General features: G+C 35.6%; 1 protein-coding gene across 1 annotated transcript in view; it reads right to left on the bottom strand.

Moving 5' to 3' along the window:
* The window catches only part of LOC110149659 (uncharacterized), a 366,055-nt gene that overhangs the window by 265,005 nt on the left and 76,963 nt on the right, over window positions 1-24,087 (bottom strand). The window contains exon 3 of the mRNA XM_070461789.1: window positions 10,284-10,445. The gene's annotated coding sequence lies outside the window, so the exon portion shown is untranslated. The remainder of the gene's footprint in view (window positions 1-10,283; window positions 10,446-24,087) is intronic.

Raw genomic sequence — 24,087 nt, 5'->3', positions numbered from 1 at the left:
TTTAGGATTGACTGGTTTGATCTCCTTGCAGTCCAAAGGACTCACAAGAGTCTTCCCTAGTATATCTCCATAACTTCTAGTGATGTCCTGGTTCTTCTGATAGTTGTGTCTCTTGATCCCTCTCATCCCTCTCATTCAGTCCTTCACTCCCCTTCACTCTTTGTTTGCCTTTTGCTTCGATTGGGTGGTAAGAATACTAAGCCAGAAGACCTGAATTCTAGATACATCACCATGATTTATTCAGTGAGAATTATGGAGCAAATAATTAAACTCTAGGACCCTTAGTTTTTTCATCTATAAAATGGGCATGATGGCACCTATCCCTGAAGTAGTTTTTTGTTTAGTTGCTAAGTCCGCATGGACTATAGCCTGCCATGCTCCCCTGCCCATGAGATTACCCACACAAGAATACTGGAGTGGATTGTCATTTCCTTCTTCAGAGATCTAACGCACAGTTCCTGACAGCATCTACCCCTGAAGTACTTTTACTTTTTTCATCATTTAAAAAAAGATATTGACTTTTGTGTGTGTTTTAGAATGTCCAATATTCTCTTATCTCTCAAATCTGTTAAAACCAGAATAGAATAAGGGGATATTTTTTGTCATTTCTTTCTCCAGGGGATCTTCCCAACCCAGGGATTCAACCACCGTCCCCTACACTGCAGGTGGATTATATCTCACTGAGCCACTGAGGCTCCCGAGATATGGGATCAGCTCAGTTCAGTTCAGTCGCTCAGCCATGTCCAACTCATTGCGACCCCATGAATCGCAGCATGCCAGGCCTCCCTGTCCATCACCAACTCCTGGAGTTTACTCAAATCCATGTGCATTGAATCGGTGATGCCATCCAGCCACCTCATCCTCTGTCATCCCCTTCTCTTCCTGCCCCCAATCCCTTCCAGCATCAGGGTCTTTTCCAATGAGTCAACTCTTCACATGAGGTGGCCAAAGTACTGGAGTTTCAGCTTCAGTGTCAGTCGTTCCAACGAACACTCAGGACTGATCTCTTTTAGGATGGACTGGTTGGATCTCATAGCAGCCCAAGGGACTCTCAAGAGTCTTCTTCAACACCACAGTTCAAAAGCATCAATTCTTCGGCGCTCATATTTCTTCACAGTCCAACTCTCACATCCACACATGACCACTGGAAAAACCATACCCTTGACTAGACGGACCTTTGTTGGCAAAGTACTGTCTCTGCTTTTTAATGTGCTATCTAGTTTGGTCATAGCTTTCCTACCAAGGAGTAAGAGTCTTTTAATTTCATGGCTGCAATCACAATCTGCAGTGATTTTGGAGCCCCAAAAAATAAAGTCTGACACTGTTTCCACTGTTTCCCCATCTACTTCCCATGAAGTGATGGGACCAGATGCCATAATTTTAGTTTTCTGAATGTTGACCTTTAAGCCAACTTTTTCACTCTCCTCTTTAAATTTCATCAAGAGACTTTTTAGTTCCTCTTCACTTTCTGACATAAGGGTGGTATCATCTGCATATCTGAGGTTATTGATATTTCTCCCAGCAAACTTGATTCCAGCTTGTGCTTCTTCCAGCCCAGCATTTCTCATGATGTACTCTGTATATAAGTTAAATAAGCCAGGTAACAATATACAGCCTTGATGTACTCCTTTTCCTATTTGGAACCAGTCTGTCATTCCATGTCCAGTTCTAACTGTTGCTTCCTGACATGCATATAGGTTTCTCAAGAGGCAGGTCAGGTGGTCTGGTATTCCCATCTCTTTCAGAATTTTCCACAGTTTATTGTGGTCCACACAGTCAAAGGCTTTGGCATAGTCAATAAAGCAGAAATAGATGTTTTTCTGGAACTCTCTTGCTTTTTCAATGATCCAGCGGATGTTGGAATTTGATCTCTGGTTCCTGCCTTTTCTAAAACCAGCTTGAACATCTGGAAGTTCATGGTTCATGTATTGCTGAAGCCTGGCTTGGATAATTTTGAGCATTACTTTACTAGCATGTGAGATGAGTGCAATTGTGCGTGGTAGTTCGAGCATTCTTTGGCATTGCCTTTCTTTGGGAGTGGAATGAAAACTGACCTTTTCCAGTCCTGTGGCCACTACTGAGTTTTCCAAATTTGCTGTCATATTAAGTGCAGCACATTCACAGCATCATCTTTCAGGATTTAAAATAGCTCAACTGGAATTCTATCACCTCCACTAGCTTTGTTCGTAATGATGCTTTCTAAGCCCCACTTGACTTCACATTCCAGGATGTCTGGCCCTAGGTGAGCGATCACACTATCTTGATTATCTGGGATAGTAGTTTATAAATGATTCCTTGCTACATAAAGTCAAACAATTTTATTAAGATTATTATCTCAAAATCTCTGAATTGAGCTTTCTGATCTTCTTCATCAACAGTTCCCAAGGTTTTCACTATCACCTTATATGCTGTTAGCTTTCAAAATTAGCTCTCTTAAATTTTGATTAGAGAAACCTGATTTCTCACATATTTGAGTCCCACAAAATTGGATTACAGAGTACATGGAAAAATCTGATTTTTTTTACCATTATTTCTTTTTTTATTTACACTTCTTTTCAAAAATTTTACATTATATTGGAGTATAGTTGATTAACAACGTTTAGTTTCAGGTGTACAGCAAAGTGATTCAATTATACACATGTATCTATTCTTTTTCAAATTATTTTCCCATTTATATTGCTACAGAGTATTGAGTAGAGTTCCCTGTGCTATACATTAGGTCCTGTTTGTGATCTGTTTTAAATATAGTAGTGTGTACATGTCAATCCCAAACTCCCATTCTATCCCTCCTCCCACCCTTACTCTTGGTAACATAAGCTCATTCTTTAAATCCTGTAACTATGTTTCTGCTTTGTAAATAAGCTTGTTTGTATATTATTTAGATTCTGCATAAAAGCAAGATCATATATTTGTCTTTCTCTGTCTGACTGACTTCATTAAGTATGATAATCTCCAGCTCCACCATGTTGCTGGAAATGGCATTATTTCATTCTCTTTAATGGCTGAGTAATATTCCATTCTATATATGTACCATATCACCTTCATCCATTAAACAATTGATAAACATTTAGGTTGCTTCAATGTCTTGGTTATTGTCAACAGCACTGAAATGACTATTGGGTTGCTGGTACTTTTTCCAACTATGTTTTTCCCCAGATATATACCCAGGAGTGGGATTGCTGAATCATATGGTAACTTTATTTTTTAATTTCTTAAAAATGTCCATATCATCCTCCATAGTGTTTGTCCCAACTTACATTCCACCAACACTGTTGGAGGGCTCCCTTTTCTCCACACCTTCTACAGCATTTGTAGACTTTTGATGATGACCATTGTAATTGGTGTAAGTAAATATCTCTTTGTAGTTTTGATTTGCATTTCTCTAATAATTAGCAATGCTGAGTGTATTTTCATGTACTTCTTGGCCATCTGAATATTTATTTTGTAGTAATACCTATTTACACTGTCTGCTCATTTATGATAGCATTTCTTTTTACATAGAGCTGCATGAAATGTTTGTATATTTTGGAGCTTAATACCTTATTAATCCCTTGTTAATCCCTTGTCAGTCACACTGCTTGCAAATAATTTCTCTCATTCTACCAGCTGTCTTTTTGTTTTGTTTATGGTTTCATATAGCAAAGGAAATTATGTCCCATTTTAAAAATACTCAAAAGTTTTTGCATAGCAAAACAAAGTATGTCCCATTTGTTTATTTTTGTATTTATTTCCATCACTGTAGGAGATTGACTAAAACAGATAATGCTACAACTTATGTCAAAGCATGTTCTTATGTTTTCTTCCAAGTTTTATAGTATCTAATCTTACTTTTAAGTCTTTAATCAATGTTGAGTTTATTTTTGTGTTTTGTGATAAAGAATATTTTAATTTCATGATTTTTACATGTAGCTGTCCAGTTTTCCCACCACCATTTATTGAAGATACTGTCTTTTCTTCATGGTATAGCTTTGTCTCCTTTCTTATAGATTAATTGATCAGAACTGCATCTATTTATTTCTGGAATTTCTATCCTGTTCCATTGATCTATATATATATATGTTTTTGTGACAGTACCATATAGTTTTGATGACTGTAGCTTTGTAGTATAGTCTGAAGTCAGGAAGCCTGATTCCTCTAGCTCCATTTTTCTTTCCCAAGTTTGCTTTGGCTATTTGAGGTCTTCTGTTTCTACTTACAAATTTTAAAATTTTGTGTTATGAAGAATGGAATTGGTAAATTCTTTTGCCATTGGTAATTTGATAGAGATTGCATTGAATCTATAGATTGCCTTGGGCAGTATGGTCATTTTGACAATATTGATTCTCTCAATCCAAGAACATGGTATATCTTTCCACCTGTGTGTGTCATCTCAGTTTCTTTCATCACTGTTGAGTATAGATCTTTTGCATCCCTAGGTAAGTTTATTCCTATGTATTTTATTATTTTTGTTGTAATAGTAAATGTGATTGGTTCCTTAATTTCTCTTTCTGATCTTTCATTATTAGTGTATAGGAATACAAGAGATTTCTGTGCATTAATGTTGTATCCTGCAACTTTACCAAACTTAGTGATGAATTTTAGTAGTTTCCTAGGGGCATCTTTATAATTCTCTATTTATAGTATCATGTCATCTGCAAACATTGACAGTTTTACTTCTTATCTAATTTGAATGCCTTTTCTTTTTCTTCTTTGGTTACCATGGCAAGGATTTCCAATACTATGTTGAATAAAACTGGCAAGAGTGGACATCCTTGTATTATTCCTGATCTTACAAGAAATGCTTTCACGTTTTCACCATTGAGAATGATGTTTACATTGGGTATATCATATATGGCCTTGATCATGTTGAGGTAGATTACCTTTATGCTCATTTTCAGGAGCATTTTTATCATAAATACTGTTGGGTTTTGTCAAAAGCTTTCTCTACATCTATTGAGATGGTCATGTGGCTTTTATTCTTTAAGTTGTTAATATGGTGTATCACACTGATTGATTTGCACATATTGAAGAATCTTTGCATTGCTGGGATAAATCCAACTTGATAATGTTGTATGATCCTTCTAATGTGTATTAGACTCTGTTTGTTAGTATTTTGTTGAGGACTTTTATGTCAATGTTCATAAGTGATGTTGTTATTATTTAGTCACTAGGTTGTGTCTGACTCTTTGTGACCCCATGGACTGCAGCATACCAGTCTCCCCTGTCCTTCAACATCTCCTAGAGTTTGTTCAAACTCATGTCCATTGAGTCAGTAATGCTATCTAACCATGTCATCCTCTGTGGCTCTCTTCTCCTTTTTCCTTCAATCTTTCCCAGCATCAACGTTTTTTCCAATGAGTCAGCTCTTTACATTGGTTTACAATTGTGTGTGTGTGACATCATTATCTGGTTTTGTTATCAGGGTGAAGATACCCTTGTAGAATGGGCTTTGGAAGCATTCCTTCCTCTGCAAGTTTTTGCAAATGTTTGTGAAGTATGGGTTTTGGCTCTTCTCTAAATGTTTGATAGAATTCACCTGGGAAGCCATATGGTCGTGGAGGCTTGTTTGTTGGAAGATTTTAAGTTGCAGTGACAATTTTATTACTTGTGATTGGTCTATTTATATTTTCTGTTCCTGGTTCAACATGGGAAGGCTGTACCTGTCTAAAAATGTGCCCATTTCTTCCAGGATTACTTTTTTTTTTCCACATACAGTTGCTTGTAGTAGTATCATGATCCTTTGTTTTTCTGCCATATCAGTTGTAATTTCTCATTTTTCATTTCTAACTTTATTGAACTCTCTCTTTTTTTTTTAAAACAAAAAGTAATTTTATTATTTTTATTTTTTTTTATTTTTTTTATTTTATTTTTATTTTTTTATTTATTTTTTTTTCCGATTTTTTTTTATAGGCTAATTACTTTACATCATTACAGTAGTTTTTGTCATACATTGAAATGAATCTCCAGAAGGATCGGGTGGAGAGGGAGGTGGGAGGGGGGACTGGGATGGGGAATACATGTAAATCCATGGCTGATTCATTTCAACTCTCTCCTTTTTTGTTGATTAGTTTGGCTAAGGGTTTATCAATTTTGTTTATCTTCTCAAAGAAGAAGCTTTTAGTTTCATTAATCTTTGCTACTTTTTCCTTCATTTATATATCATTTATTTCTGCTGTGATTTTTATGATTTCATTCTTCTACTAACTTCAGACTTTGTTTGTCCTTATTTATCTAATTGATTTAGTTATAAAGATAAGTTGCTTATTTGAGATTTTTATTTCTTGAGGTGGGACTAAATTGCTATGAATTTCCCTCATAGGACTGTTTTGCTGCATCCTACAGGTTTTGGGTCCTTATGTTTTCTTTGTTGCTTGTTTTTATGTATTATTTAATTCTTTCTTTGATTTTTCAGTTATCTCTTTGTTATTTAGCAGCATATTGTTTAGTCTACATGTGTTTGTGCTTTGTATAGTTATTTTGCCGCAATAGATTCCTAATTTCAAAGTTCTATAGTTGGAAAAGATGCTTGATATGACTTCCATATTCTTAAATTTACCAAGGTTTGATTTGTGACCTAAGATGTGATATATTATGAAGAATATTCTGGGTGCACTTGAGCAGAAAATGTATTCTGCTGCTTTTGGATAGAATGTCTTATAAATATCAATTAAGTCTGTCTGGTCTATTGTGTCATTTAAAGTTTTTGCTTTCTTATTTATTTTCTGTCTGGATGATCTTTCCAAATGTGTAAGCAGGGTGTGAAAATCACCCATTATTATTTTGCTACTGTCAAACACTACCACAAGACTACTAGAGCTCATCAATGAATTTAGTAAAGTTTCAGGATACAAAGTCAATACACAGAAATCTCTTGCATTCTTATACAGTAACAAAGAAGTATCAAAAAGAGATTAATAAATAAATCCCATTTGCCATTGCAAAAAAAAAAGAAAAAAGAAAGAAAATACCTAGGGATAAAACTATCTAAGGAGGTAAAAACCTGTACTCACTATGACACCAATGAAAGAAACCAAATATGACATAGATGGAGAGATATACCATGTTCTTTGATAGGAAGAATCAATATTGTGAAAATGACTATACTACTGAAAGCAATCTACCTATTCATTCTAATCACTATCAAATTACCAATAACATTTTTAACAGAATTAAAAGAAAAAATATTATAATTCACATGGAAATACAAAAGTCCCAGAATAGCCAAAGTAATCTTGAGAAAGAAAAATGGACATACAGGAATTAGGCTCCCTGACTTCAGTCTGTACTAAAAAGCTACAGTCATAAAAACAGCATGGTACTGGCACAAAAACAGAAATATAGATCAATAGAATAAGATAGAGAGCACAGAGATCACCTAATTTATGACAAAGGAGGCAAGAATATACAATAGAGAAAAGACAGTCTCTTCAATTAATGATGCTTGAGAAAACTGTACAGCTACATTTAAAAGAATGAAATTTGAACATTCACTAACACCATACACAAACATAAACTCAAAATGGATTAAGCACCTAAATGTACAGACACTGTGAAACTCTTAGAGGAAGCAAGGAAGAACACTCTTTGCCATACATCACAGCAAGATCTTTTTTGATCCCCCACCTAGAGTAAGGAAAATAAAAACAAAATATACAAATGTGATCTAGTTAAAATTAAAAGTTTTTACACAGCAAAGAAAATCATAAAGGACATGAAAAGACAACCATCAGAATTGGGGGAAATATCTGTAAATGAAGCAACTAACAAAGGATTAATTTCTAAATATACAAATAGCTCATGAAATTCAATATCAAAAAAAAAAAAAAACAACCAAAGCCTGGGTGAAAACCTAAATAGATATTTCCCCAAACAAGACATACTAGTGGCCAAAAGCCAAATGAAATGATGCTCACTATCATTAATTATTAGAGAAATGCTGATCAAACTACAATGAAGTGTCACCTCACACTGGTCAGAATGGTCATCATCCAAAAATCTACAGACAATAAATCCTGGAGAGAGTGTGAACAGAAGGGCACCCTCTGTCACTATTGATGGGAATGTAAACTGACACAGTCACCATGAAGAACAGTATGGAAGTTTCTTTAAAAACTAAATATAGAACTGCCTTATGACCCAGCAATTCCACTACTGAGCATACCTCCTGTGACCATAATTATAAAAGACACATGCACCCTAGTGTTCATTGCAATACTATTTTCAAAAGCCAGAACATGGAAGCAACCTAAATATCCACCTACAGAGTAAAGATGTGGTACATATATACAGCAAAATATTACTCAGCCATAATAAAGAATGATACTGAGTCACTGGCAGAGACATGGATGGACTTAAGTGTCTGTTACACAGAGTGAAGTAAGTCAGAAAGAGAAAAACAAGTATCATATATTACTGCATATATGTGGAATCTAGAAAAATAACACAGATGAACCTATTTCTAGGGCAGGAAGAGCCACACATGTAGAGAATGGATGTGTGGATATGGGTGGGGGATAGGTAGTGTGGAATGAAATAGGAGTTTGGGATTGATATTTGGGCATTGCTATGTGTAAAACATATAGGTGGTTGAACATGCTGTATAGCACAGGGAGTTCAGTTTGGTGCTCCATGGTGACCTAGATAAGTGGAATTGGGAGAGGGGGTACAAAAGGAAAGGGATATATGTATTCACATAGCTGATTCACTTCATTGTACAGCAGAAACTAACACAACAATGTAAACAACTATACATGCATGCTCAGTCGCTCAGTCATGTCTGACTCTTCGGGACCCCATGGACTGTAGCCCACCAGGCTCCTCTATCCATGGGATTCTCCAGGCAAGAATACTAGAGTGAGTTGCCATGCCCTCCTCCAGGGGATCTTGCCGACCCAGTGATCGAACCCACATCTTCTGTAGTTCTTGCTTTGCAGGCGGGCTCTTTACCACTGAGCCACCGAGGAAACCTCAACTATACTTCAATTAAAAAAAAAAAAAGAAGAAGAAGAAACACGTCGCTGGTGATGGGTAATATGGTAGCACAATCACAAAAATTAACTTATGGGATTTTCTGAGAACAAGGAAGAACTGAATTTTGATGCCAAGATTATTTTAGAGAATGGCTGTCTAACAAGAAGAAATTGGTACTGTGAAAGTTTTTCCCTCATTAAATATTTTAAAATGGTGTTCTACACTGTAGGGAAAAACTACTTGAACTCTTGATATGATTACTAGTCTCTAGTATAAGTGTTCCATACAGAAATTAATTGGTGTTTAAACAGTCTAAACAATTGGTAAAACTGAGCCTTTTTAGGATGGACACCATTTCAGGCAGTATGTAAGAATTCTCATGGTGTTTGTTAGTTAATAGTTTCAGGTGAATACCTAACTTAATAGGATACAAAGTATAATCAAATATACTTATTGTTAAAGTCTCGTAAAGTTTAACTGGAATATGAAGGGAAAGATACAAAGAGATTTTATTTTTTAAAAGGAGTATATACTGTGCTTACAGATAAAGTGGAAGGATAAAATTTATTCAAAAGAGACATGACATATTAGAATATTTTTAAATATCTTAGAAATAAAAGTTTAAGACTATCAAATAAAACACACTAGACACAATTAAGCATTTAACAGAGCTTGAGTTACCCAAGTAAAGTTTTCAATAAATATTTGTTGAATGGATGGTTGGATTTTAGCATGTTCATAACACTGAAATAATGAAAAACTCCAAGCTCTCTTTATGTTTCTTAAATAGTCATAAGTTTGTCATTTGTAGTTATTATTTGGTTTTTGGTTGACTTGACTCTTATGTAAAATGGCAATTCTATTTCTAGGTGCAAATCAGCTGTTCGGAATACTGGATCTGGCCTTGATAACTCCCTCATTGTTCTTTGATTCATTTAGAGGCTCAGTAGATGTAGCTTTCTTCTAAATCCTTTGATCTTAGAGGATTTTTGAGCTATTAATAATTTTCAAGAACTTCCACCTCTGACATTCATTTCTAGGAGAAAGTAACTTTATGAAGATTATCCTTGAGTTTTCCCAAGAATTATGGGGTACATCTTCAAGGCAGAGTAAGGAATATCAACCACTTCAGACAGTGCCATGATTCAAATATAGGGGCACACAGAATTCTTAAGCAGAGTAATTAGAGACCATATCAGTCAAAATAACCTTTGAACTGAAAAGGCAATAAGCTGCATTTTACTTTAGATCATGTAGCACACTTTTCCCTTTAATTATTATTATTATTTTTTTGAGCTAGAAAAACAGGCAATATAGTACACAGTTATACTCACTTTTTTATAGATATTAGTGACTGCTTTTAATATGATATCCTGGTGGGCAGTTCGGATTATGCCAAGTTTATTAAGTTTTGCTGGGTGATGTTAAGTAGCTTCTCGTCATTTATTTCTGCTCTTTCAAAATTTTCTCCATATACACGAAAACTATAATCAACTCTGAAAAAGACACAAAAGAGTTAAGGAGATGTCAGGAAAACAGAGGCTATACATCCTTGTAAAGGTAACCACACAATTCTATTGGAATAGACTTGCTTGTGGCTCTTTTGTCATTATCAAAGAGCTGTTTCCACCCTGTATTTCACCACTTCATCTTAAATTTAGCATCTTTAGTGAGAAAGGCTTAGGAAGGACAATTTTTATAGGTCTTTACAAAAATACTTCAGTGAAAAATTTAACTCACTAAAGAGATCCTATTTGTATCTTGTATATCTTGTATATTTAAATATACATGAGCAGTCAGAGAGGATAACTAAAACATATTTAGAATCTGTTATAATAATACCTAAAAAGGACTTAAGTGAAGTGAGATAAAATACAGTTTTTTATTTGTGAGTGCTTTGATATTAGGAATTTTATCAACAACAAATCTACATAGTTAAATATATGTGAACTATTTTGGGAGGGTGCAAACTCTTCGATAAAGTGCTTCAAAACTATATTCAATATATAAAAATCCACACTTCTCACATATATGTTTTAGTGAACTGCTTCTTCCACATGTATTCAGATCTATTTAGAGAGAAACTAGAGGAACCATAAAAACATAATACAGTGTATTTATATGATGGAGAAAATAAATTAATATAACTGACATTAAAGGTTGCTGAGCTATGAGTAACTAAATCATCAAAAGACTATAAATAAATTATGAAATTATCATTCACCTTTGGTTATTCATACTAATAATAGTAGTTAAGTGGAAACTGTAAAAATAAAATAAACTTATAATTTTCTTGAAATTTGATATTGGGCTTTCCTATGATACTGGTGGTTTAGTCACTAAGTTGTGTCCAACTCTTGTGATCCCATGGACCATAGCCTGCCAGGCTCATTGTTCATGGGATTCTCCAGGTAAGAATACTGGAGTGGGTTTCCATTTCCTTCTCCAGAGGATCTTTTCAACACAGGAACTGAACCCATCTCCTGCACTGCAGGCAGATTCTTTACCAACTGAGCTATAGTGAGTATGGCTAATTCATACTCTGGGACATAACAGTATAAGTTAATTAATACAGATTCCACTTCTTTGTATTTTAAAAAATCATTAAGTCAGGGGAATGATTACCTTTACAATATCTTTAGAAAATCTGTTAACTAAGATAATGTAAGTAAGATTTCATGAGGAATATTTAAACTGCTTTTTACAACTTGTCAAATGCACATATATATTTAATTATGCTGATATGATAATTAAATAATGTTTGAATTCTTATCTATCTATTAAAACAAGATCTACTAGTAACTAGGCTTCCCTGGTGACTCAGCTGGTAAAGAACTGGCCTACCAATGCAGGAGACACAAGAGACATGGGTTCAATTCCTGAGTCTATTGGAGAAGGAAACTGCAACCTGATGCAGTATTCCTTCCTGGAAAATTTCATGGACAGAGGAGCCTAATGGGCTACAGTCCATGGGGTCCCAAAGAGTCAGACATAACTGAGATCGTGTGCACATACACACACAGACAAACAACCTCGATTAACTTACTTTGTTAGTTTCATTCTCCTTACAATCTGCTCTTTAAAGGTTTACAACTACATTTATTTTAAATGTTTATAATTCTCTACTGCTACATATTCAGACAGGCCTTACCCTTGATTACTCATAAATTAGTAAGGTTTCTAAAAAAATAAATAAATAAAAATAAAATAAAATAAATTAGTAAGGTTTCTTATTGTATTTTAAATTTAAAGAAGTGAAGTTATTCACTTAGAATAACCCAACTTCCATCAGTGTAGATATTTATTCAGAATTCCCATTTCCCCCACTCGGAGCTTCATGATAGAGAAAAATTCTCTGCCCCAATGTAGAAAATAACCAGAAATATTATTCAGACATTTCCAAACTATCTACCTAAACTTGAGTGTATTTCTAACTCTAAGGTTATTTTTCAAGTTCATTATTTCCTTACATTAAAGGAAGAGAAATAAGTGTTTGATTAGTAAATTAGAAATATGAAGAGGAAGTTGTGTAACCATGTCAAAAGAAATTTGAAAGCTAAATATTTCAAAGTAATCTTCCTATTAATTTATAGATTTTGGTGAACTAATTTCATTAGAGTGAATATGATAAAAAGATTAATTGAATTATGTATGGGTCAGTTTTAATATCAGGAATTGTCTAGGGGAAAATTATACATAGTTATGTTCAATAGAATTAGATAAACACTTTTGTGGATGGTGCTCATACTTGGAACTTCTAACTACATTTGAAAGTTGGATGACTTGTCAGGGAGAATTTTAGCTTTCCTTACTTCTCATATATGTATGATAGTAATTATATTGCTCTGAATATTTCATATGTACTACATTCCACATTCCATTTTATGAACTGCAGCAGATATTTGCACTAGAATATAATATACTGTCAATAAGTCTGTAGAAATAAATTAAGAAATTGTGATATAAACAAAGTTAATAAAATAACCTGCTTTCTGTAGATGACTGATCTGATAAAATAAATATCAGCTATCTCTACCAGGTTACTTTGCCTTTGCTTTTTCAAATGCTTTCATTAAAACGTATTTATATGCTAGCTGTAGGTTTATCTTATACAGCCTTTATTATGTTGATGCATGTTCCCTTTGGGCTTCCCAGGTGGTGCTAGTGGTAAAGAACCTGCCTACCAATGCAAGAGACATTAAGAGACCTGGGTTCCATTCTTGAGTTGAGAAGATCCCGTGGAGGAGGATGTGGCAACCCACTCCAGTATTCCTGCCTGTAGAATCCCATGGACAGAGGAGACTGGCAAGCTAAGTCCATAGGGTCCGAGTCTGACACAACTGAAGCGAATTAACATGCACACATACATATTACTTCTGTGCCCACTTTCTGGAGAGCTTTTTTCCTTTAATAATAAATGGGTGCAGAATTTTATCAAAAACTTTTTTTTGCATCTACGGGGATGATCATATTTTTTTTATTCTTCAATTTGTGATGTTGTATTCCACATTGATTGAAAAATTCCTGCATCCTTGGATGGGATGGGAGTTTGAGGGAGAATGGATACATATATATGTATGGCTGAGTCCCTTTGCTGCTCACCTGAAATTATCACAACATTGTTTGTTAATTGGTTATACCCCTAATTCAAATTTTTAAAAATAAATTAAACAATCTTAAAAAAAATTACTTAGGAAAGATATGGACTAGATTATAGATATGGACTTCAAACAAGTTCCATAGTTTTACCAGTCAATAGCCTGCATCTTTGGATCACTGGATTTTGGATGAAGTCCATACATATCATTTTGCCTTCATTTATACATGTGATACTTTGAGCTATTAATGACACAATAACAAGTTTGTTTGATAAACATATGTCAGGCTATAAGCATTGGAAACCTTGCTAATCAGAGACACGGTAATTTACTTAAAGAACCACGAAGGCTAAAGAGACTAAATCCCATGATGCATAAAACCCATTGCAGACATCCAAGGAGATATTTAGGAAACTTAAGAATTGATTAAAATTCTATAGTAAGTTGGCAGGTACCTTAAAAATGAGACCAAAGATTAAAAGCAGAAAACTCATTCCCAATATCTGTCTCACAATTTTGGGGGTTTTAAAACAATCTGTATTTTTATATCCATTATCACAGACATAGTGGTGATATTCAAATCATTGCCAAGGATGGAATTTATTATTGAATATTAAGTTATCAATTTGAACATTTGTGACGTTCAAGCTGATTTATACAACATACACACCCACCCCTACCCAGATTAGCCCTTCTTATCCCATGGCACTTTGTCTCATCAGAATTTACTATAAATAGTATTGATTTACAAATTAGGTCACAGTAAAACTCTTAAATATTGTGTGTGTGAATATGTTCATGCATCTGCTTGTATGAAATTTAAATTTAACTTGCCAATGTATGAGTAATTAATATAGTCATAATATAGCCATAAACCCATTTTATATTTATGGGGATTGACATAAGCTATCAAGATTAGTCTGTATGTTTTACTTATAAATAAAAATGGAGAATTTTTTAGCATAAGAAACTACAAGACCTTCTGTCACAATAACAACTAATATTTGCCACTATTCTAAGCATACTTCATATATTAACTCAATTCTCGAAACAACTCTGTGACAAAGGAACTTTCATTCTCCCCATTTTATAGATGTAAAAACTAACTCAAAGAGAGTTAAATCACTTATTTAAGAATGCATAAGCCTGTAAGTGACTGAGTCAGTATTTAAACATAATAACATAAAATCTAGATTCCATGCTCTTAACGAACATATTGGTCTAGTTTTCTTAGTAATTGATATGGCCTAAGATTTGTGAATAGCTTTTATGAGACCCCAAAACTATCTTCTAAAATAGCATGCTCGAAGATATAAGAGACAGCTGACCACAATCTCAGAGTAATCTAAGTGCAGCCAGCTATCCACAGCTGTGAATTTTTGTAATGAGCATATTCTGTCTGTACAACTCATCATTCCTGAATTTCACTCATTCATTGTTCACCAAAGATTTAATGAATGCTTTCAATATACACAAGTTGTTAAAAATTGTGAAGCAAAAGAAGAAACAGAACACAATCCCTGTATTTAAATAACAACTTTTTTGGCAACTAAACAAAAACACATAAGATATTAATAAAATGCATACCACACTAAAAGAAAAATGCTCATAAGTGAAATGAATAAGGATCATGGTAGGCATTTGGTAATCAGAGAGGTGAGAGACCAGAATGAATTTGAGTGACTGGGTAATGTCTTCACACACATGTCCTACAGGATGAAATTACAACCCAGTAATTCTTACAACTGCAAATAGCATGTAATTTTGCTTCATCAATCAATGTTTTATGCTCCTGCAATCCACTATACTGAACCTATATTAATATAATGTTATTCTGAGTCTAATTCAGATTCTTGATTCTGTGTGCTATGACTTTATCTGAAAGAGGTTAGAAAAAAGTACTTAAAAGGTTTCAGGGAAAAGTCTATGCTGCTGAGTTGTATTAGTCAGAGATGGGCTATATAAATTATTTAAACCAAGACCACAACTCAAAATTAAAGATATGCATCTATAGCCAAAAACATTTCAAATATTCTGAAACTTAACAATTAAGAAAATCGTATTAATCTATATTTTATTAAGGAATTGGTATAAATGTGGAATAGGAAGATAAAATGGCCCCAAAAGACATCAAGTGCAATTCATAACCACATCATTTACTAAATTTATTTATTTATTTATTCCATTTATTTTTATTAGTTGGAGGCTAATTACTTTACAATATTGTAGTGGTTTTTGCCATACATTGACATGAATCAGCCACGGATTTACATGCATTTACTAAATTTAAAGAAACAGATAATTATTAGCATTTTAACTGATAGCTTCCTCAAATTAGCAAGTCAGAAAATCTGTATGTGAAAGAATATAGATATATTACTATAAATGAACTACAAAATTAGAATCCAGAGATTGCCAGGAATTTCAAATGTACAAAACAAACCTGGCACCAATAGAAAACTGTCGCTTTGATTTGATGTTACAGAACAAAAATCATACATAAGAAATATACTAAAAAAATCTGATATAAGTGAAGTTCAGTAAGAAGATTGTAGAAATAAACTGGCATGAAGGAAAACACATACTATGAAATTTCAAAACTAGATGAGCAAGCTATGGTAAAACTCTACCAAAATATTGAGAATTATAACTAAAATGTCTATTTGAAAGAGCACACAAAGTCAGTTCTCACTGTTATCTTCTTAATGAAGCCACTACCATAGATAATTAAAAGTAAATATATAATAGACATTTAATATATATTTGAAAATCCAAGAGTGCTTGTTAATCTATGTGTATGTATATATGTGCATTTTGCAGCAGATATGTTTCATAATTTTTAATGGCTTATGTTGCTATTTATCAAATATCCTTATTGCCAAATTCAGACTTAAATTGAAGAAAGTAGGGAAAACCACTAGACCATTCAGATATAACCTAAATCAAATCCCTTATGATTATACAGTGGAAGTGAGAAATAGATTTAAGGGACTAGATCTGATAGACAGAGTGCCTCATGAACTCTGGACGGAGGTTTGGGACATTGTACAGGAGACAGGGATTAAGACCATCCTCATGGAAAATAAATGCAAAAAAGCAAAATGGCTGTCTGAGGAGGCCTTACAAATAGCTGGGAAAAGAACAGAAGTGAAAAGCAAAGGAGAAAAGGAAAGACATTACCATCTGAATGCAGAGTTCCAAAGAATAGCAAGGAGAGACAAGAAAGCCTTCCTCAGCGATCAAGGCAATGAAATAGAGGAAAACAACAGAATGGGAAAGACTAGAGATCTCTTCAAGAAAATTATAGATACCAAGGGAACATTTCGTGCAAAGATGGGTTCGATAAAGGACAGAAATGGTATGGACCTAACAGAAGCAGAAGATATTAAGAAGAGGTGGCAAGAATACACAGAAGAACTATTCAAAAAATATCTTCACGACCCAGATAACCATGATGGTGTGATCACTCACCTAGAGCCACACATCCTGGAATGTGAAGTTAAGTGGGGCTTAGAAAGCGTCACTATGAACAAAGCTAGTGGAGGTGATTGAATTCCAGTTGAGCTATTTCAAATCCTGAAAGATGATGCTGTGTCAGTGCTGCACTCAATATGCCAGCAAATTTGGAAAATTCAGCAGTGGCCACAGGACTGGAAAAGGTCCGTTTTCATTCCAATCCCAAAGAAAGGCAATGCCAAAGAATGCTTGAACTAACGCATAATTGCACTCATCTCACGCGTTAGTAAAGTATTGCTCAAAATTCTCCAAGTCAGGCTTCGGCAATACGTGAACGTGAACTTCCGGATGTTCAAGCTGGTTTTAGAAAAGGCAGAGGAACCAGAGATCAAACTGCCAACATCCGCTGATCATTGAAAAAGCAACAGAAATCCAGAAAAAAACATCTATTTCTGCTTTATTGACTATGCCAAAGCCTTTGACTGTGTGGACCACAATAAACTGTGGAAAATTCTGAAAGAGATGGGCATACCAGACCACCTAACCTGGCTCTTGAGAAACCTGCATGCAGGTCAGGAAGCAACAGTTAGAACTGGACATGGACCAACAGACTGGTTCCAAATAGGAAAAAGAGTACCTCAAGGCTGCATATGGTCACCTGGCTTATTTAACTTATATTCAGAGTACATCATGAGAAATGCTGGGCTGGAAGAAGCACGGACTGGAAGAAGCACAAGCTGGAATCAAGATTGCCAGGAGAAATATCAGTAACCTCAGATATGCAGATGACACCACCCTTATGGCAGAAAGTGAAGAGGAACTAAAAAGCCTATTGATGAAAGTTAAAGAGGAGAGTGAAAAATTTGTCTTAAAGCTCAACATTCAGAAAACTAAGATCATGGCATCTGGTCCCATCACTTTATGGGAAATAGATGGGGAAACAGTGGAAACAGTGTCTGACTTTATTATTTTGGGCTCCAAAATCACTGCAGATGGTGACTGCAGCCATGAAATTAAAAGACGCTTACTCCTTGGAAGGAAAGTTATGACCAACCTAGATAGCATATTAAAAAGCAGAGACATTACTTTGCCAACAAAGGTCCATCTAGTCAAGGCTATGGTTTTTCCAGTGGTCATGTATGGATGTGAGAGTTGGACTGTGAAGAAAGCTGAGCACTGAAGAATTGATGCTTTTGAACTGTGGTGTTGGAGAAGACTCTTGAAAGTGCCTTGGACTGCAAGGAGATCCATTCAGTCCATCCTAAATTAGATCAGTCCTGGGTGTTCACTGGAAGGACTGATGCTGAAGCTGAAACTCCAATACTTTGGCCACCTCATGTGAAGAGTTGACTCACTGGAAAAAACCCTGATGCTGGAAGGGATTGGAGGCAGGATGAGAAGGGGACGACCAAGGATGAGATGGCTGGATGGCATCACCAACTCGATGGACATGAGTTTGTGTATTCTCCGGGAGTTGGTGATGGACAGGGAGGCCTGGCATGCTGCCATTCATGGGGTCGCAAAGAGTCGGGCACGACTGAACAACTAAACTGAACTGAACTGAACTTATCAAATATCTACTACCTGCATACTATTTAGAGAAGAGTGTAGTATCAGTGAATGGCAGTTACACATTCTGCAATGCTTGTGATGAACTGTTTAAGAATACTTGTAACAAAGATGTTTCTAAGGACACTATTGATTAGTGAGGAACAAAATAGCCTCTTGATGAAGAGAGTGAAAAAGTTGACTTGAAACTCAACATTCAAAAAACTAAGATCATGGCATCCGGTCCCATCATTTCATGGCAAATAGAAGAGGGTAAAGTGGAAACCGTGACAGATTTTACTTTCTTGGGTTCCAACATCACTGCAGACAGTGACTACAGCCATGAAATTAAAAGACACTTGCTCCACAGAAGGAAAGCTATGACAAACCTAGGCAGCGTATTAAAAAGCAGAGACATCATTTTGCTGACAAAGGTCCATATAGTCAGAGCTATGATTTTTCCAGGAGTCATGTACAGATGTAAGAATTGGACCATAAAGGAGGCTGAGCACTGAAAAATAGATGCTTTTGAATTGTGGTGCTGGAGAAGACTCTTGAGAGCCCCTTGGACTACAAGGAGATCAAACCAGTCAATCCTAAAGGAAATCAATCCTGAATATTGACTGACAGGACTGATGCTGAAGCTGAAGCTCCAATACTTTGGCCACCTGATGCAAAGAGCTGACTCATTGGAAAAGACCCTGATGCTGGGAAAGATCGAAGGCAGGAGAAGGGGCTGACAGAGGTTGAGATGGTTGAATAGCATCACCGACTCAACAGACTTGAGTTTGAGCAAACTCCAGGAGTTAGTGAAGGACAGGGAAGTATGGTGTGCTGCAGACCACAGGGTCACAAAATGTAGGATACAACTCAGTGGCTGAACAACAACAAACGATCAGTGTTATATCTATCAACAGAAGTTACACATTTTCTGCAATGTATGTAAAGTGGTGTTTAAGAACTTTTCTGATTAAAATGTTTGGAAGAACACTACTTTCATACTACTTAGAGAAGCGTGTATTTATTATCAGTGAATGGTAATTATGCCCATTGTGCAGTGCATATAGCATAATGCATAAGAACACTTGTAATAAAGATATTCTAAGAGCACTAAAAAATAATCAAATGCCAAATTATGAGGTGGACTTGGGTAGGCTGATTAAATTGTTTACATAAATGAGTCACAGAGTAGATATTAAATGTTGAAAAAAATTTTGTTGGGTTCCAATTTTGTTGCTGTTTAGAGGTTACTCCTTTGCCTCAATATAAGTCATTTACAAAATAGATGCCAGATTAAATTGTAGAATAAGAAAAGCTGCTCTTAGGTCCCTTGCACTTCCTTTCAACATCCACTGCTGTCAGCCATGGTGTTATACACTGCTGCCCAATATTTCAGCTCACACCTTTTCATACACATATGACTTCAGTGTTTAACACATATTAAGGCTTTATAAAATGCATTTTAACTATCTTTTCATATAAACACAGGACATTACAATGAGATAGTGTTTTAATTAACAAATAACTAATGTTCACTCATTTTCTACTTTATAAAAAAACAGAATGACAAACTAGCCCAGAAAAAAAATAGAAGTTTTAAAATGGAAAAATATGTACACACATTTTGCAAACACAAGTGTTAACAACTTGTAAATAAGAATCAATAATAATAAAATAGTTTATTTTCTTAAATTTATATTGGTGAAAAGCATAAATAAAGATACAGCATCTAAAATAACTGAAGTAATTATATGAAATGGATGAATATCATGGGAGAAACCCCTCTCACTTGTTTGGAGTGAGGTTTATTCAGATAAGGTTTATTCATGGCCCTAAATGTGCTTGATACAAAAATCAGATTATTTAAATTATATTTATCTAGAGTTCCTTCATGGGATTTTTCCTAAGCAACTGAATATTAAATTAAAAAAATACAAAATCAATTCTAAATTTGCATTTTGCAAAAAAATGTAATACCAAAGAAATCAAAAAGCATCCCAAAGAAAAAGCTGAGTTAAAATAATTTATATTACTATCTCATAATTCAGTCTTTCAATTGTTTCACCAGTACTACAACTGATGCAAAAGAATACTGTGCTTCCTGAATACACCTGGGAGAACTGATACAGACTAGGATAGTACTCAGATCCATCTTGTACCTTACTGTGTAAAATATTCAGTAGAGTATGTATGGGTTTTATTTTTAAAGCATAAAAACTGATACGTAGGCCTGTACTAATCTCTCCGCGTTAGCAATATTGACTGTAACCCTCCACTAAAGAAACACAGCGGGGACTGGGAGCACCGCGGGTGGGCCCGGGACACAGTCCCAGACTGGGGCGCCAGGCTCCAGCCCACACGGTGAACGAATGAATTGGCCTGGCTCCCTGTGGCCACACGCAGCAGGCTGACAACAAGATATATCATGTTTCGGGTTTTTTTGTGCGTGGACAACAATGTGGAAGCTAAAATTGACATATTTTTATGTAAAGTTTTTCTATTCTTTGATTTTTAATAAACTTTGGAAACCAGAAAAAAAAAATAAATAAAGCATATCAAATAAAGAGATAATTTTATCTCTTTGCTCTGGAAAACCCTCTAACACTGCACACTTGCAGATGCCAAGATGCCAACTTTGTGCAAGTGATAGGAGATAGAAGCTGCAGGTACAGTCTGTGACCCCAAAGACGGGCACACTCGCTGCTGCAAAAGCCTGTGTGAGCACCTGAGGCTGAGGGCTGGCTGTGGCTGAGGTCTCTGACCCCAGGGGTGGGCATGCAGGCTGCTACCAAAATCTGTGTGAGTGCTAGAGATGGGAAACAATACAAGGCTTCAGTCTCTGACCCCAGAGGTGAATGTGACAGCCACTGCAGCTGCCACCAAGCTCTGAGCAGGGGTAGGTAACCGCCCACATGCATGACTTAGGGCCAATTCCCCTGGGACAGTGCACAAGCTGACTCAGGCTGTAGCAACCTCCCTCAGTTTCTGCCACTACAGGCACTCCCTGCACATCCCAAATGTGTGTATCATATCCCATCCTCCCCTTGGCCTGAGCTAGCAAGTGAGTCCTAACTAGTCACTGCTTTGGCCCTCTCCTGTTTGGGTGGATAACAGATGCTGGAGAATGGACTACAAACAAAGATAGGGCAAAAAGCAAAGCTGAGCATCAGGGGCAGGGTAACCAAAGAAGAAGAAGGGAATCCCCTTTTGCAGCCACAAGAGCGGTGTATTACATCCCTGCAATTGCCCTTAGGCTGTGTACTTTGTGGTTGATTGTGGACTTTAGAAGCAAGTGCAAGCTGGCATAGTCAATAAAGCAGAAGTAGATGTTTTTCTGGAACTCTCTTGCTTTTTCTATGATCCAAATTGGATCGATGATGCCATTCAACCATCTCATCCTCTGTTGTCCCCCTCTCCTCCTGCCTTCAATCCTTCCAAGAATCAGGGTCTTTTCCAATGAGTCAGTTCTTTGCATCAGGTGACCAAAGTCTTAGGCTTCCCTGATAGCTCAGTTGGTAAAGAATCCACCTGCAATGCAGAAGACCCTGGTTCAATTCCTGGGTCGGGAAGATCCCCTGGAGAAGGGATAGGCTAACCCCTCCAGTATTCTTGGGCTTCCCTTGTGGCTCAGCTGGTAAAGAATCCACCCACAATGTGGAAGACGTGGGTTCGATCCCTGGATTGAGTAGATCCCCAGGAGAAGGGAAAGGCTACTCACTCCAGTATTCTGGCCTAGAGAATTCCATGGGTCCATGGAGTTGCAAAGAGTCGGGACACAACTGAGCAACTTTCACTTTCACAAGCTGGAGTAAGGCCAGTTGTGAGTCTGAGCTGACATCACAGAGCCCACGGCAAGTACAGAGACTTTACTAGAAATATTGATGGACTTCTTGTATAGGCAGATTGGCTAGAGCTCACTGTGTCAAGGACACAGACAACTGAGATCACAGGAAAATATTCTTCTTACTACCAATCTCTCTCTCTCTCTCTCTGTGTCTCTCTCTCTCTGAGAGACTCTTTCATTTTTGTTGTGTTCTATTGTTCTTTTATTATTATTATTTTAATTTTTTACTTATTTTTCTTCATAAATGCTTTTATTTTTAAATAAATGTTTCATTTTCCTAGTTCTATGATATTTTGTGTTATATTTCATCCCCCCCCCAATGTTTTTGGCATTGTATTTTTGCTAGTCTAGCCTTTAGTGTGTACTTTCATTGATGGGTTTATTGGACTGATTGCTCTCTTTTTTTGGGTTCATCTTTCTATTATTTTTTGCACATATATACAATGCACTATTACTCAGTTGTTAAAAATAATGAAATAATGCCATTTGCAGCCACATGGGTGGATCTAGAGATTATTGTTCTAAATGAAGTAAGTCATAAAATAAGTCAAAGACAGATATCATATGATATCACTCACATGTGGAATATAATTTTTATATGATACAGATATATTAATTATGAAACAGAAATGGACTTACCAATATCAAAAACAAATTTATGGTGACCAAAGGAGAAACATGGTGGGGGGGTAGATAAATCAGGAGCTTGGGATAAACATACACACACTACTATGTATAAGATAGATAACCAACAAAGATCTACTGTATAGCACAGTGAACTCTACCCAATATACTGTGATAATCTATATAAGAAAAGAATCTAAAAAAAAAAGAATGAATACATGTATATGTGTATACACATAAGACTGAATGGAGAAGAAGAAGGGGACAACATAGGATGAGATAGTTGGATGCCTCACTGACGCAATGGACATGAATTTCAGCAAGCTCCGGGAGTTGGTGATGGACAGGGAAGCCTGGCGTGCTGCAGTCCATGAGGTCACAAAAAGTCGGACATGACTGGCAACTGAACTGAAGTTATACGTGTAACTGAATTACTTTGATGTATACCTGAAACTAACACAGCATTGTAAACCAGTTATCTTCCAATAAAATTAAAGTTTAAAAATCACTAACAAGAGGCTATGATTTCAACAACATTAGTTTTAACATGTAATTCATGGTGTCTGGTAAACTTTCCAAAAATGTTTGCTCAATCTCTGTACTGCAATCTAAGTCATGAATTCATTATATGAAAGCATCTGCACATGTATGCATTCTGCTTATTTGTAGGCTTCTCTTCTTTCACCCCACCCAAAAAAAATAAATAAATAAAACCTAGAATTTGAAATAGAAGAGAGTGGTATCCAAACTTTCATCATTTAAAAAAGGTATTCAGAAACTTTCTAGTTTACATATTAATCATCTGTATTTTGCAAAATAAAGTTACACCACATTCAGAGAAAAATTCATCTACAGGTCATCCATTTTCACAAGATTTTATATCAGGATCACAAGATATTTTGGAAAAGGACCTGCATTAACAGCATTTTATTAATCTTTCCTCAACTGGTAATGTATAATATGGTTTAATTGAATCAACAGAAATATCTAATAATGACAAAAAAAAAATCCCCCATATGCAAATTTGACTCACACTCTTATCTGCCACTACCCCTTTTTAGTAAAATG

The sequence above is a fragment of the Odocoileus virginianus genome, chromosome X (assembly GCF_023699985.2).
Source record: "Odocoileus virginianus isolate 20LAN1187 ecotype Illinois chromosome X, Ovbor_1.2, whole genome shotgun sequence".
NCBI lineage: Eukaryota > Metazoa > Chordata > Mammalia > Artiodactyla > Cervidae > Odocoileus > Odocoileus virginianus.
Note: the sequence above shows the minus strand (reverse complement) of the source record. Positions and strands in the feature narration are given on the sequence as shown.